The 15,045-nt window shown below is 43.1% G+C and overlaps 1 long non-coding RNA gene across 2 annotated transcripts in view; it reads right to left on the bottom strand.

Moving 5' to 3' along the window:
- The window catches only part of LOC137221262 (uncharacterized), an 87,675-nt gene extending 73,564 nt beyond the window's left edge, over nucleotides 1–14,111 (bottom strand). For both annotated transcript variants that reach the window (XR_010941953.1, XR_010941952.1), the window contains exon 1: nucleotides 13,930–14,111. This is a non-coding gene — a long non-coding RNA (uncharacterized lncRNA). The remainder of the gene's footprint in view (nucleotides 1–13,929) is intronic.
- Between the last annotated feature and the right edge of the window lie 934 nt (nucleotides 14,112–15,045).

Below are 15,045 nucleotides of genomic sequence, written 5' to 3'. Positions count from 1 at the left end.
TTGAGATGAATGAAGAAAGTGTATAGAACTTATTATCATAGCATTTCTGTAATAGTAATAAATACCAGAAAAGGGAAAAACCAAACTACCTAAATATCCAAAAACTGAGTAGAATCTAGTAAATAAACTACGGCAAAACCATGTGATTGAATACTATTAAACCCTTGCAAGATAAAGAAACAATACAGGGCTTCCCTGGTGGTGGTGTTTGGGAGTCCACCTGCCAATGCAGGGGACACGGGTTCGAGCCCTGGTCTGGGAAGATCCCACATGCCATGGAGCAAGTAAGCCCGTGTGCCACAACTACTAAAGTCCGCACGCCTAGAGCCCACGCTCTGCAACGAGAAGCCACCACAATGAGAAGCCTGCGCACCGAAACGAAGAGTAGCCCCCTTTCTCTGCAACGAGAGAAAGCCCGCGTGCAGCAACAAAGACCCAGCTTAGACATAAATAAATAAATAAATTTATTAAAAAACAACAACAATGCAGATCCATAGGTTTGGCTATGGAGAGCTATTCCTGATTAATATAAAGTCACAAAACAGAGGGGGGAGGGGCAAAATAGGGGCGTAGGATTAATAGATACAAACTACTATGTCTAAAATAGATAAGCAACAAGGGTATATTGCATAGCACGGAATTATAGCCATTATCTAGTAATAACTTTTAATGGAGAGTAATCTATAAAAATGCTGAACCACTATACTGTATACCTGAAACTACTATAATATTCTAAATCAACTACACTTCAATTTTTTTAAAGTCACAAAACAGAAAGTGTTATATGACTCTATTTTTGTAAGAATAAACTATACTTACAGATAAAAAATCAAAAAGATAAACATCCAAATGTTGGGCTTCCCTGGTGGCGCAGTGGTTGAGAGTCTGCCTGCCGATGCAGGGGACGCGGGTTCGTGCCCCGGTCCAGGAAGATCCCACATGCCGCGGAGCGGCTGGGCCCGTGAGCCATGGCCGCTGAGCCTGCGCGTCCGGAGCCTGTGCTCCGCAACGGGAGAGGCCACAACAGTGAGAGGCCCGCGTACCGCAAAAAAAAAAAAAAAAAAAGAGTAGATCCCAAATAAAGGTTTATTCAATGAATGAATATGCACAGAAGTAACACTGGAGGAATATGCACCAAAGGTTAAGAAACTTTATTTCTGGATATTTAAACATTTTCCTTCTTTATATTTTTTTACATATTCCAATTTTTTTACAGTGGACCCAATATAATTTTATAATCAGAAGGAACAACATACTATATTCAAAAATGGTAACTCAGAGCCTACCATAAAGTATTTGAAGCTCAGTTTTGAAACAGAGACCCCTGTTTGGCTCTTCATATCACAGAGGTTAAAAGGTGATTATTCTCATCACCCAAAGATTAATGGAGGAGCCCATTAAATTTTAAATTCTTCTAGGACATTTAAAAGTTGACATGGGGACTTCTCTGGCAGTCCAGTGGTTAGAACTCCACGCTTCTACTGCAGGGGACAGGGGTTCGATCCCTGGTCGGGGAACTAAGATCCTGCATGCCGTGTGATGTGGCCAAAAAATAAAAATAAAACAAAAATAAAAGTTGACATGATTTTCAAAATATCAATCTATATACTTATTTCAAGACAAATCTTCAAGGGAAATTAATTTTATTTTGTGAAAGCTACTGTTTAGAAATCTTCATCTCCCTAACCCAAACTGGCCATTTCTAGGGCCTGGATGGCATCAAGTATTTTTATGACAGTCGGAGGTTCACACTTTACTTCTCTTTAAAGTGAAAACGATTTGGTTTTTCCGGGTAAAGTAAAATATATGTATGTGCACGTGTGTGTGTGTGTGTGTGTGTGTGTATAAATTTTTTTTTTTTTAAGTTTGCAACCTGGTATTCTTTGCCAAGGACAATGGAAAACACAAAACCATACAGTTTTAGATTGTACTCAAACTGTTTTCATTCTATTGCTCTACCCTCCAACTACCTTTCCCCTAGGTCCTAAAGGCATACGTTTCCCAGGCTCCTCCTCATTTGGTTTTGTAGAAGCCCTGAGCCCAGATAACAATATTTAAATAATCAAAGTTGCTCTGATACCACTCGGTTTTGTTTTGTTTTGTTTTGTTTTTGCGGTACGCGGGCCTCTCACACAAGTGGCCTCTCCCGTTGCGGAGCACAGGCTCCGGACGCGCAGGCTCAGCGGCCATGGCTCACGGGCACAGCCGCTCCGCGGCATGTGGGATCTTCCCGGACCGGGGCACGAACCCGTGTCCCCAGCATCGGCAGGCGGACTCTCAACCACTGGGCCACCAGGGAAGCCCTGATACCACTCCTGAAACTCCTTCCCAGTTAATTCTGGTCCACATCTGCCTAGTGAACACCCTGTCACACACAGACCTACACACCCCATAATTACAGCTTGCACCATGTTCTCTCCAGACAAAGTCCCATCCCAATTTTGCCCTCACCCCAGTCAAACTGATCTGCTGGTGGATGTCAGGTTTGCTTTTTAACACCAGGCTGACTTAATGCCTTGCCCCAAGGCTGCCATTCTAAAGGTGGTAATTTCACAAGTGCAAGCTTTAATGCTTTTGGTTCCACGAACCACACCAACTGTCTTCAGGTTACCACTACCCAAGCCACCATCTCAGCAGTGACCCCCAGGAAGGAGAGGGAAAGTACTAATAACCTGTGACACTCAAGGAGGGGCCCCTGTGCTCTCCAAGTCCAGATTCTGTCCCTAGGTCTTTTTCCTGGAAGGCCCATGGTGACATTTCCTAGCAGAGGAGAGAGGCACACAGTGAAAGGGAAGCTTTCCTGTTAAATAGAGAAACAAGTAAGAGTTCTCGAAAAAGTACACAGGGTCTGTCTAATCCCAGGTTCATCAAAACCGAGCCCAGCCTTCCTGTTTGATTAAAATCACTCCTATTACCCAATAGTCATCCTTCATTTCATCTGAACAGAGGCTTTTTTCTACTGCACAGAAGCCACCCTCAAGAAGGCCTCTTAGGGCAGGAACTTCAGGCACAGTGGCAGGCTGGTGACTGAATGTTTATGTACCTGTGTTGTTTCTGTAAATCAAAATAATTTCTTAACTGTGGCTGTTTCAGAACATAACTTCTGTGCAGCTTCCCTGACTCACCTTCAGAGCACCTGGTCCTCTGCTAGGTCCAGAGGCTGCTCAGTTGTGGTGGGTGCATATAGCTTCATGGGCCTTGACAGTCACCTCTGCAGCCGAGAACTTCAGCAAGAGTCTTAAGACCTTTGCTTAGTGGCAGAGTCTGGAACGGCTGCTCTGCATGACTAGGTCTTCCCATTCTTGGCCTAGCCCTGTGCCCACAAAGCTCCCATTTCCTATTGTATTATAACTCCAGTTCTTGATAGTGAAATTAGAGCTTGGTTAAGTACCACAACTTGACAGCTGGGGGACAATTCTGACCTCGAGCTCTTGACCTTATAAAGTAGCGCTGCCCAATGCAAATATAGTGTAAGCTACATAAGTAATTTAGAATTTTCTGAGTAGTCACATTAAAAAAAGTAAAAAAGCAGGTGAATAATTTTAATAATATAGTTTATGAAACTCAATATATCAAATATTATCATTTCAGCATATAATCAATACAAAAATTATTAACGAGATATTTTATATTTCTTTGTACCAAGTCTTTGAAATTCTGTGTGTATTTTACACTTACAGCACATGTGAATTTGGACTAGCACATTTCAAATGCTAAAGGACCACATATGGACAAGAAGCTACTGCATGAGACAGTGCAGTTAGAGGAAGCACGGCAGGACTTTGGAGGTCATGCAGCCTGCCTTCTTATTTAAAGAACATTTGCTAAGGTTATGTAACCAGTTAGTAGAAAAGGCAGGATTAGAACCCAACTACCCTCAGCCTACCCTATAGCTGTATTCACAAAGCTGATTAGTGACAAAGCTGGACTACAGCCCACACCTCCTCATGCCTGCTCACACCTGCTCTGGGGCTCTTTTTTACCAGGCATAGCCCCTCTACCTGTCTTATTACCTTTCTCCTAAATAAACTAACAGCCTCACTGGAAACACTTTGGCTGCAGACCAAGACCAGAATGGGGTTGAATTTTCCCATCTTTCCACCAGATAATGTTTTTTATGACTTGCCACCTTTGTCCCTAGAAACTCAGTTTCAATAAGCTACTAAAAAACTGATTCCTTTACGCAATGGTTCTCAATAGAGGTATCCATCAGAATCACCTACGGAGCTTTTTAAAACTTCAAATTACTGGTTCTCTCCTCCAAAATTCTGATTTATAACTGTGGAGGAATTCATGTAGGTAGCTATTTTTAATGGTCCCCAAATTGATGCACACCTCCAAACTCACAGCAATCTCACCAGAGGTCAGATCACCACAGACATCACCTGATCCCTCAGGTGGTTGAACACAGGTCTGGTCTTAAGAAACAGCCTGGTTTCAAGGAAAGAAACATGAGAAAGAGGTACCCTAGCACCTACCAGGGTGGAGCTTTCTGGCTTGCTTTCCTCCACGCTCTTTCTCTGCACCCAAGGGCACTTTTAGCCTCATTTCCTGATCTTAACAGGCTCACCTGCAGTGCTGTCGAGTTGCTGGGGCAGGCAGGAATGCAGCGGACAGGACTCGCTCTCGTGGCCTTGGCTGCCTGGGTGGCTCTTCAGCCCTCAGAAGGTGAGTGGCCGGCTGGCTATCTAAGCCTCCAGGGGAAGGAGGGGGGCTGCCTTCCAAGATGGAGCTGGAAGGAGTGAGGTACTTCTGCAGTTAGGGGTCAGATTTCCAATTATCTACGTGAGAGTGGCGTTGGTTTAAATTCCTCAACTCCAAGAGGCAATTTTAGGAAGGAAACTCATTTGCACTTAAATATCAGTAATTTGCCACCAGTGCAACTTTGAGCAGTGCTTTCTTTTCTGATGATAGTATCTTAAGAGAATCCCTGGGTAGAGGCTAGAGGAAAGCCCCTATTATTCAACTGTCTTCCCCCTTACCCTGACCTGCTGAACTGTCTGAATACAAGTGTGCATATTCCTGGAAGAAAGACAGACTGGACCTCTGGTTTATGTTTTGGTAAGTTGCAAGCTTTCTGATCAAAGTCAGCCCTGTGGTTACTGAAAACCAAAACTTCAGTCTGATCTTTAAAAAGGAACACAGGATAAAGGAGATGATTGAACCATACAAATTATATCAAAGAGAACTTCTATTGTGATTTGCTAGCATATATATGGAGACTATAACTGCGTCTGGACTGGAGGCAATCTTTTCTACTGTATTTAGGAAACCCTAAATATAGGTATTTAATACTTGACTGATTTGACTCTTTTCCACTGTCTTCTTTTCTGAAACTTTACCCTGAATAGAGTCTCTAAATTCAGAAGAGGTGAAATGTAAGTTTTGTTTGGTCTGCTTTTTGAAAAATTAAGCCAACATTTTTTTTTTAATTAAAAATATTTTTATTTATTTATTTTTGGCCGCACCGGGCGGCCTGTGGGATCTTAGTTCCCCGACCAGGGATCGAGCGGGTGCCCCCTGCAGTGGAAGTGCGGAGTCTTAACCCCTGGACCATCAGGGAAGTCCCGAGCCAACGTTTTTAAACTGACAGATTCCAAATACACATACTCATATATACACACATACGAATTAGATTTTAGAGCTTCTCTTGAAAAGTCAGATCTGGCAACAATGGTTCCCCACTCCCCGGCAAGAACTAGCTAGAGCAGACCAGCCTCTGTCCTACTCTGGAGGTGGCTATCATTCTATGACTCCCAATAGAGTGCCCCAATCTACTGAGCTTTATTACTGAGCACAGTTCTTCATCTCTAGCCACTTATCTTAGCAAACCAAAAAGGTTTTCAGTTTATATGTTTCTGTAAATTTTTCAGAAAATTTCACCATTAAAATTTTAGGACTCACCCCCATTGTTAAACAAAAGTCTACCAGCTAAGGCTTTATTCCTAGTCTTGGCAATGCAGTTTTTTTTTTTTTTCCTCACATAAAGCTTTGAAATAAAAGTGTATACAACTCCCCGTTCAGCTTCCGGGCCTATTTTATAATCCAGCCGCAGGAGCAGCAGCCGCCCTCCTCCAGGAGAGGAGGGAGGGAGGGGCCGGTGGAGGGGGCAGGGTAATGAGGGAAGCCTGCCAGACCCAAGGCCAAGGTCTGCATGGGACTGAGCTCTGGCAGAGGGGGTGGGACCACAAAACACAGAGGTGTTTGAAAAGGAACAGTTGGCGATGATAAGAAAGAGCTGAGGAGACCCAACAGTAACTTTCTGGGTTAGTCTTGGGCCTTTTTCCTAAGGCAGTTTGGGTCACAGGGAAATCACATTGTCTGGGAAGCTCCAGCTTTCTTATTTAAAAATAAGTGATGTCGGGGTTAAAATACATGAGAGTAGGCCTGAGAACAGTTGTGGAACTGAGGGGCAAGCCCACTGCTTTCCGTGCCAAACGTCCATTCAAGTGTCTGTGTGTCTCAGGTGCCTTGTGGGAGGTTGTAATGAATTCAGGCTGGGAGAAAGGTCAGGTTGGGAGGGAGAGAGGGAGGGAGGGAGGGAGGGAGGGAGGAAAGTGAATACTGAGCAGCGCAGGGAAGGAGGTATACATGGCCCTGGCAATTGTCTCAGGCTGAGGGAGGGGATAGGGAAGTGGCCCATGGCCGTGTGGGACTTTGGGAAATACATTTTGTTTTTTGAGGCATTAAATGTTCCATTCTCTTAATGGTGCCTGAAGTGTCCATCTTGATGTGATGGCTCAGTAACTGGCATCCCCAAAATATTCTGCATAAATCAGGGAGCAGTTGACTTACCCATAATTAGAAGCCCTGGATTCTCCTCAAAGATAGGGCATACTCCACACCTGCTGACGTGGCTGCCGGCTCCCAGAACTCAATTCCGACTCCATAAAAATGTCTATCATCCAGTGGCCAAGAGCCAGATTATTTAAAGCCACAACCTAGGGCTTTGTGGGCCTTGCTGTTTTTATTGTGCGTTAAAGACTAAGCGTCCACTTTGTCCAGCAGATACAAGTTGGGGGATTTTGCTTATGTTCCAAATTGGCTTTCTTCCCATTTCCTGTGACAACCTATTTTCTCAGTGCAGGATGGCTCCTGATTAGAGATACTTGCTAGGGACTTGCTGCTTGCATCCTAAAAGAAAACTTTATCTTTTGTTTGTTTTAATCATAGAAGACTCACTAAGGAGGGTTGGAAGAATATACATTTGTGCTTGAAAGTTGTTCTGAACAGTTGGGACTCTGTTTCACCAGGAGTGCTTCCTGAGAAGCCAGACAAGACGTGCCCAGTAAATCTGCCCTTCAGTTTCTCTCCAAGTGTGCCCTTTAGTTAAAACAATAGGTCCTGATTTCCCTGAGTTCAATAACATTATTGGATTTAGCATCTAGATTTGGTTAAAAAAAACCCAATCATCATCTTTATAATGTAGTTCAGGTTTGTTTGGTTTTTTTTAATGTCCTTTTCTATATCTAGAGAAGCAGACTGGCTTCTTATAATAGCAATCTTCTCAAATTTCAGTCATATATGGGCCCCTTTAAAGAAAAACATTCTCTTTATTCTCAATGATGACTTTTAAATTATTTTACTACATCACTTGATGTATAAACATATAACTAGGTATAAACCCCATATATATGTGTTTATGTATGTATCTTCTGCAACTGTAAAACCAAAATAAATTTAAAATTTAAATAAAACCACAACTACAAAGCCAAGAAGATTTAAATGTAACAATATTAATTTAACCTAATGTTAATGTTTGGCCAAAACGAAAATCGCTATTCCAAACATGAATATAGCACTGATACTCGAGGTGCAGGTTTTGAGTTTCATGTGCATTAACTACCCTGTTCAGAATAAGAAGTGTTTTTTTCCCCACCATCTTTTTCTGTTTGAACCCTGATGGTATAATTTGCCCCTCCCTTAGCATGAATCCATTTTGAAACTCCACTCTGTTCTCTTATTGGCCTGGGACAATTAAGATAGTATCTGACTTGGTAACAACACTAGCATAAACTTAAAGCAAAATTCAAATGTCCTGCAAGTGCTCCTTTAAGATGGTCTTCCAGAAGGTCCAGAACATGTCTATGTAAAGATTATCATTGAGATGAAATATTAAATTTAGGCATTGTCTGGAGAGCTCACGGACCCTGAGAACACATCCCCAGACGTCTATGAAACCCAGTTTAAGAAATGCTGGCATACTGGGAAGAGTGTGAGCTTTGGACTCCAAAACGCCAGGTCAGAATTCTAACTACATGAACTTGGGGAACTGCTTAACCACGCATAACCACACAGATTTTTAAAAACATTAAATAGGACCATGAAAACGTTCCTGTACCCAATTCCAACATTTGTGTAGGTTTCCCCAGACCAACAAACAACACTGAACTCCTCTCAATTCTGACACTATCTACCCAGAGATAGAATCAGATTCCACAGGCAAAGGGGTCAGCCCCACAAGGCTGCCCTCCACTTCAGGTGCCAATCGCAAGCCCACATTGTTACCTGTGCTTCTGACCAACTGGCTATAAATGGGTGGTTCCAATGGTCTCCCTCCTTGGGTTTGATTAATTTGTTAGAGGGCTCATAGAATTTAGGAAAACCTGCTTACTCACCAGATTACTGATTTATCACAAAGGATATCAAAGGATATGAATCAACAGCTGAGTGAAGAGATACATAGGGTGAGGTCCCGAACAAAGGAGCTTCTGTCCTGTGGAGCTTTGGGCCCAGCACGGCAGCACATGGAAGCATTTTGGTTCCCCAACATAGAAGCTCTCCAAACCCCCTCCTTTTTTTTTGCTTTTATGGAGGCTTTATTACATAGGCATGATTGATTAACTCATTGGCCGTTGGTGATTTTTATTTATTTATTTTTGGCCATGCTGTGCAGCTTGTGGTGTCTTAGTTCTCTGACCAGGGATCGAACCCGAGCCCTCAGCAGTGAAAGCGAGGAGTCCTAACCACTGGACTGCCAGGGAATTCCCAGCCATTGGTGATTGATTCAACCTCCAGCCCCTCTCTCCTCCCTGTAAATCCGGGTGGAACTAAAAGCTCCAACCCTAACCAGCCCGCATCCTTAGGCGCTTTGCAAAAGTTACCTTCATTAACATGAACCCAGTTGTGGTGGAAAGGGCTTATTACCAATAATGACCAGACACTCATTTCACCTTTATGGTTTGAAGCATTTTCGGGAACTGAGGACAAGAAAACCAAATATTTTAACAAAAGATGCTCCCATTGCTCTTATTAAAAGGCAATTCCAAGCGTTTTGGGAGTTGTGAGCCAGGAACTCACGTATATTTGAAGATCAAATATATCTGAGAAATATATTTTGGTCATGTGAATGACCTATATTTTGGTTGTCTGAATGTCCAAATATAAATATTTCTTATAAATCACAAAACACAATCTACATACTGCTTTATATTTTGTTCCACTTAATCATAGGTAACAGCATATCTGTACAACACATATAGTCATTTCTTAAAAGTTTGCATCATTCATCTTAACAGACAACAAACTTCTTGGAACATTAAAGTTTCATTCATTCATTATCAATTAAGAGTCCTATCAAGAGACAGAAACCAGACAATAATTAGAACAGCAGAAGTTTAATACAACAAATTATCAACTATAACAAGAGACAGGCTAGAAAGAGGACACTAAAGCATACAGGAATAGCAGATTTTCCCGGGACAAAATAGAGTACTCAGGGAAGAGATCCTGCACCCCTTCCCTGCCCAGCTGAGACCAAGACCTTGTTGGAGGGCACAGCCATGCTCACTGAATGGCAAAAAAAAAATCACCAGGTCTGCCCTCCAGTTTGCAGGGGAAAGTTCTTCACAGGGAGGTGTCTCACTGGAGGGAGAGGGGGCCAAGGATGGGGCAGTCTGGCTCTTTAGTTGTGCAGCTGACAATATGTTTATTCTGTGGATGCCTCTGAAATGGGTGCCTTGGAAATCAAAAGCTTAATGTCAGCCACTTACATTACAATCAAAAAAGGTGGCTTTCAGGCACTTACACTACAAGGGCCCATCTTAATTTCATAGAATAGGCAATTAAGGGTGAATTTGAAGCTAAGGGGCAATACATTGACAATGGACACATTCCACAAACACTCAGACACCGGGATACCTACTATGGAGCTGGCACTGTGCTGTATATTGACCTCCAGATGATGTCTTTTTTGTTTCCATTTATTGTTTACTATTTGTCACTTCTGTTCTAAGCACTTAAATGTATAAACTCATACAAGCCTCACAACCCCATGAGGTAGGTGTATTACCATCTCCATATTGCAGATAAAGAAACTGGGACACAGAGTATTAAGTAACTCACCCAACATCAGCTAGTAAGTGGCAGAGCCAGGGCTTGAACCTGGTAGTCTGTCTCCACACACCTAATAACTGTGCAGTAATGCCTGTCAGCATGTCTCTATGGCAAAAAATTACCTAACCCCCTTCAAGACTACCCCCTGAGCACTCCAGTGTCCATGATGTAAGAAGTACTGGTGACCAAATCTGTTCAGATTAACTAAAGAAAAACCCTCATTCACTCTCCATTACACAAACATTATCTCAGGGCTCTAAGAAGTCTCTGGGAGAACTTTATTTGGGCACAGCAGCTTCATGCATCATATCTTCGTGACCCCTTCTTGCCTATATGGTGACAGCAGTGGACACCTTTGTCTGTAGGCATCCACAGTGTGAGTGGCTCCATTAAGGTGTGAAGTTCACTGGAAGGGGAAATGTGTCCCCAACCATATTTGGAACATTTCTTTAACTACTATCATTCTTTTTATAATTAAAAAAAATTTTTTTGTACCTATTGCCATTCTTAAGTTACACTTATGGACTTGAGATACTGACAGCAGCCAAGTGAATCTTTCTTATCATTTTTATCTTTATCCTGGGAATATTTCTCTAACAATGGCATGTACCTTTGCTCTGTTTCCTTTCTTGTGTGTTCCATAAAGTATTCTTGTAAGGCTAACTGGCCCGAAGCAGGGGAACACAATCGGATTCACAGGTTGCATCAGAGCGAAACTCTCCGGACCACCCAGTTCCAGGAACTGACCTGGGGTCTTTGAACCCGGCCCAGCCTTCCCGCCTTTCGAGGGGCGGGACTAACGGTCCCCCAGGATACCCGAAAAGACCACCAAATAAGGAATACCCTGCGCCCTCCCAGATTCACCACACCCCTTTCCCTTCTTCCCCTATAAAATCTTGCCCAACTCTCGCCCGGGTGCAACTTCTCTGGCCCCTTTCTCTTGGACCAGTGAACCTCTCTCGGACCAGTGAACCTCGCCCGGCAGCGCTCCCTAATAAAGCTCACTTGAAGCTTTCCTCTGTTTCGCGGTGCCGTTTGTTACGATCCGATCTTACAATTCTTTGTACTGGTACTTTTCAAACTGCATTTCTAATAAGCCCCCAAGGGACAACCATACTGGAGCTCTGGGAACCGTACTTAGCCATCCATCTAAGGAAGACAGGAAACTGGGTCACCTCCGTACATTAACAGAATCCTTTCCTTAAAACCCAGAATCTAATCTTTATATCCAAATTTGATGTGCAGTGTTTTAGTGCTGGTCTTAAAAGGTCTTGAGTAGGGAAATCTTTAAAGCCTTCTAGTTACTGACTAAAACTGGATCATAGACATAAAATCAAATCAGGGACAGACATTCCCATTAACCATCCAACTCTGACACTTAATACTGGAAACAATGATGACAACCCAAAACCAACAGAATCAACGGCAATAACACTATAATAAGACAAAATGCTTTTAATGATACTAATATCATCATCTTTAAAATATTAAATATAATATTTAATTATATAAAATTAAATATAATGGACAAATGATTCATCATACTGAATTGACCCCTAATTACTTGAGGGTGGGGGGATGGTATGTTTCTGAAAAGCACTGTGTAATTTTAGGACACTTGAGACATAAGACCTTGATCAAAAAACGATAATCTTATTTTTTTAAAAAGGAAAAATATTTAAAAGCCTTAAAACAAGATAAAAGGAAACATGATATAAGACTACAACAGAGTTTAGATCAGCTCAAGAGACATTCAGCACTAATGCCAGGCACTGTGCTATGTGGTGTGGGTATAAAGGTATGCTGAGGGAGTTCACAGTCAAAAGACAGTCGTGTAAACGCTTAATTTTATATATGGTAAAGACAGAAAAGCACAGGGCGTTGTGAGACCTCAGATCCACGTGGGGAAAGAGCAAGACTGGGAAAACAGAGGCAACTGGGAGGGTCAGTTGGCCAGGAGCAAACTGATGAGGTTTGGAACTTGGGCAGTGGTAACAGGGACGAAAAGGGGGAGACAAATCTGAGAAATGTCCAGGGAGTAAAATTTACAGGTGTTTGTGACTGGCTGTGGAGTGCAGGAGGATGGAAAGACACACGGGTTTCTGGCTTGGGTAACTGTAAACGATGGTTAAATGAGATGAGAAAATGAAAAGGAGTAAGTTTAAAGTGGCAGGAGATAACGTCCTCAGTTGGATACAGAGGAATGACTGTATTAGGGGAATGAGGAATTTAATGTCTTGAAAATCAGGGATATGGAAAATTTCTAGGACGGAAAGGGTAAAAATGTCACATGCAGCAAGGAGGTCTTCTAAGATATTAGGAAATTGCTAGGGTAGGGACTCTGAGTTCAGGTACAGTGACTCACTAATTTTTGTATACTTAGTGCCTGGAACAATGACTGACACAAGGCAGGCGCTCAATAAACGCTGCTGAATTGTACTGATGTGGCAATTACCTTCATTGTAAAATAATACTTGATTCAAACTCAAAAAGATTTGTATGAGATATTGTTGCTCTTCTCCCAGGGAAGTTTTTTCTTGACCTAACCAAGCCTAAGTTTTCATTAAAAAAACTTTTGAAGGAAATGTATTAAACTTATCAATCCAACCGAAGGGGAAAAAAAGCAAAGAAAAAAGATGACTGAAAATACAAAATAAGATGGATAAATAAATTTAACCAAAAGTTTAGTGTCACGCTATTAATATCAGAAAAACAGAATTTACGCAAAAGTCTGTAATAGCCCTAGAGGAATCTTAGGGAAGGATAAGTACAATCAATTCACCAAGAAGGTTCACCCAAGGCTGAGAATAGGGTGGGGAAGTGATGTGACCGAGGTGAGTCGTGCAAGCGCAGGGTCGAATTTTGTTTTTATTTAAAATTGCAGTATTTCATTCATCATATATGTCTTTGTATTAATTCTTATTTTAAAAAATGCTGCATTAAAATGTGACTTGTCTTCGTTACTGAGTTTTTTGGCGCCCCTTTAAATTTGGCAACCGAGGCTAGTGCTTCTACTCCAATCCCGGCTGCATACCGGAAGGGTACTTGTACGCGTTTGAAAATATAACCCCAAGCGATGCATTGTAAAAGCTGACAGACTGGCAAGGAAAAAAAAAAAAAATCTGACATAATCTCAACAACAGTGTAAGATTTCTTACCTATGTGCATGAGAAACGGATAGATCAAGCACCCAAAACACTAACGAAGGTAGGAAAGACGTGCCCAGCGCAACTGACTTTGCCCCACAGCTCCAGGAAGGACAGCCCGCGGTAGGCCAGGCTGGCCCTGCGCGCCCCGGCCAGGCTCTCCCGCGCCGCCAGAGCGCGTCCTCAGGAGCCGCCGGGCAGAGGCAGGACTCGCGCTTCCGCTCGGGGAGGTCCGGGCGGCGGGCGCAGTTGTCTGCTGTTTCAGGGTCGCGGCCGGGGAGGCTTGCGCTGGCTGACGTCCGTGGGCGCGTGAGCAGCCCAGCCACCACGCCGGTCGCGTGATGTAACCCTCCCGGAGGCGCACTCCTTATACTTGCCCGCTTCTCCGCTCCCGCGCCCTCCCTGCGCCGCAAGCACCAAACACCCGCTGAGCGAAAAGCAGGCCCACCTTGCCTGTGGCGCCCAGCAGGTTGCACAGGCGCAGAGACCGGAAAAGCGGCGGGACGTGGCCCAGACAAGCGACGACAAAGCACCACCCGCTGCCCGCAGCTGTCGCCCCGCACTCCTCCTCCCCTTTTTTGGGCCGGGGCTTCGGCTCCAGCACCTAGTCTCCAGATCCACGGCCGCCTTGCCTACAGATAGGTGTAGCGCGACAGCCGTAAAGCGCCGCAGCGTCGTGCTGGTGTCTTTTTCCCATCTTCGTTTTAGTTTCCTCTGATTTTCCTTTTCTAGGGTCGCGAGTTGAACCTTTTATTTTATCGTGTTTGTGTTTTAAATAAATGCACTTAGGCTAAATTTAGCTGTATCCTACCTGTTATAATAAATAGCACCTCCGCTGTTTTCCAGAATAAATGTTTCGTGATTTCACTTTTAACCAATGAGTTCAATGCATTTTTTTAGTTTCTAAGAAAATGATTTTTGTAAATTTATAAATATATTTTCTTTATTATTTAGACCCAGATTTTTAAACGGTTACTTTGCACAGGAACTGCCTCTTCAAACACTGTATACTAAAAAAGAACTCAACTGTAGATACGGTAAGATAGTGCTGTGATGTAGGGAAGGAAAAAAAAATTTTTCCTTCTACCCTTCTAGGTTCTGTACTAGGACCCCTGTAACAAAAGACAGATTAACAAGAGAAAAGCATACAAATGTATTTAATGGGTGCCTTTGACGCAGGAGATAGATGGGCCCCAAGCTAGGCATTTACAACTGGCCTCCCGTTTACATTTCTTGGGGTAGGAAAAAAGTGGGCTTCAGGCAGGACCCTTACAACTAGCCTCCTGTTTGCATTTCCTGAGACAGGAGTTAGATGGGCTCCCGGTTAGACATTTAAAATCAGCCTCCTGTTTACTCTCCAAAATGGAAGCTATAACAGGGACAGGGTAAATAGCCAAGATTTGTCTCTTGTGGATGCCTTAAGATAACAGTTATGGCAAGAACAAAGAGGGGCAAAACCTTGTTTGAGTAAAGGATCAAGGGATCTCCGTTCCCCCCCTCCTTGGGGCAAGGGAGACACTAAACATGCACAGAAAGTCTCCTTAGGGGTCAAAAGTCAGGGAAC

Source organism: Pseudorca crassidens, chromosome 3 (genome assembly GCF_039906515.1).
Source record: "Pseudorca crassidens isolate mPseCra1 chromosome 3, mPseCra1.hap1, whole genome shotgun sequence".
Lineage (NCBI taxonomy): Eukaryota > Metazoa > Chordata > Mammalia > Artiodactyla > Delphinidae > Pseudorca > Pseudorca crassidens.
This window is presented reverse-complemented; position numbering and strand designations above follow the sequence as displayed.